We start from the raw sequence: 1,907 nt of genomic DNA, 5'->3' as shown, positions 1-1,907 counted from the left end.
CTGGCATGGTGATCGCGTCCTCTTGCCACTCTCTTTAGATGTCCCAGAGGGACAAGCAGAGAAGCTGTGGGGCATCCGAGTCCTACCACAGTCCTGGTTTAGCTCTCAGGAAACCACCCCCTGACTTACCTCCCTTGCACCCACCAGCTGAGGTGAGCTGGGCAGTGATTATCTCTGGACATATGTCCTCATGTCTCACTCCTTCGAGCCGGGGGGTCTGCGTTGCCTCCTGTTGCACCTGCACAGGAACCCACCAGCCTTCGGATGGGGGTAACCAGCTCTTGGGGACAGCAGGCATCTGCTGAGCTGCAGTAACTCACAGTCAGTGCCACGTCCTAGTGTCCCCACTAGCTCTTGATCCAGGCTGGTGAGCCCTTGTTAGAGCCCGGGGAACTCTATCATGCCCATCCATGTTACCTGGGGACCAGGTTAATGTCACCTTCTGTTGTTTCTCCCCGTGCTGTCTGGGAAAGGTTGGGATCTCCCAGCTCAGAGTCTCTCCCGCTGGGGCTGAGGGTCGTTTCCCTGAATCCTACATGTAGCCGAGCATTTCTGTCATGGGTACCAGTATTAGACGGCATCTTCCTCCTTTCCCCATGGGGACAGGGGAACAGCAGCCTGCTTGCACCCTCTCTCCCTCTCAGCCCATTGCTATGGCCTCCAAAAGCCGAGGGAGCTCCTCATCCCTGGTTCTGCTGGGCTTAGATCACGCGTGATGGTATTTCGAGCCAGTCTGAAGGCCAAGTTTGTGGGTGCTTGCCCACGAGCCCTTCTCTCCTCCGCTTTCCTGTCAATGGGTTTTCTTCCACCTCAATTCACCTTTCGGCTGGGAGGCGAGGGCAGAAAGTACCTGGTCCATTCACCACATCCTTGACTTCTCTTAGCATCCCTGGGGCCAGGAGGTCCCCCACAATGGCATTTCTCTTGTGGGTTGTGATCCTTTATTTATAATGCTTCTCCATGGGCTTGGCAGGTGACCTGGACAATTAGCTCTGGCCCTTCGTTAACCATTTTTCCAGGGGGAAAACGGAGGCATGGGCTGAACCGAAGCAGCTCGGTCTTTGACGGCTCTGCGAAGCATCAGCCCCATGCAGTCAGGATCAGCCATGCTCTTGTCCTTCCTCCAGCGGTCCCCCTTTACCGTCCCCTCCGCTCCCTTTCTGTCCTTCCCCTGCCCGTGCAGAGGGAGCTGGAGATATCCCCAGCGCATCACCTCTGAATGGGAGAAGCACCAAACCCGTGGCCTTTCCCCATCATCAGGCGAGATGTTCCTTCCCATCTCTTATTTCTCCCTCTGTCCCCAGTTCCCTCCACCTGGCCGGCAAAACAGAGGATGAGCCAAATCGTTGCCCACCGTCACCTTCCCGATGCCCCCGAGCGCGGGGGCCGGATTCCCACCATAGCTCCCATGGAGTTAACGGAGCAGGACACCTCCCGGAGCCAAAGTGCTTAGTGCCATCCGCTCCCGTTGCGTGATGCTCCTCGAACCCTGGGGGGAAGGATCCGGCCCTCCGTCTCTCCCATCACCATTCCCAAACCAGCCAGGGAGGCGTCCGCTTTCCTCCCCTCTTCTTGCAGCGTCAATAAGAGGTGAAGTCAATAAGAAGGTAACAAAAAAGCTATATTATATATATAAAATATATACAGGGAGAGGAGATGGAATAATAACCTAGAGATTCTCTATTTCTATTGTATATTTATTCTGTAAATGTCACTGTAAATGCTGTTAAATGACAAAACGTATTCTGAAGTGGCCCGTGACCTATTTTCATTCCCAGTGCTGTACAGATCGATTCTCATTGTATATCAGGACATATTTTTACCTTTTTATTTTTCATGCGTGGTGGGTGGCCGTTATCCGTCCCCCTCCCCAGCCCCAGGGGGTCCGGCTGCCCTGGGGATCCAGC

Source organism: Phaethon lepturus, unplaced genomic scaffold (genome assembly GCF_000687285.1).
Source record: "Phaethon lepturus isolate BGI_N335 unplaced genomic scaffold, ASM68728v1 scaffold27570, whole genome shotgun sequence".
Lineage (NCBI taxonomy): Eukaryota > Metazoa > Chordata > Aves > Phaethontiformes > Phaethontidae > Phaethon > Phaethon lepturus.
This window is presented reverse-complemented; position numbering follows the sequence as displayed.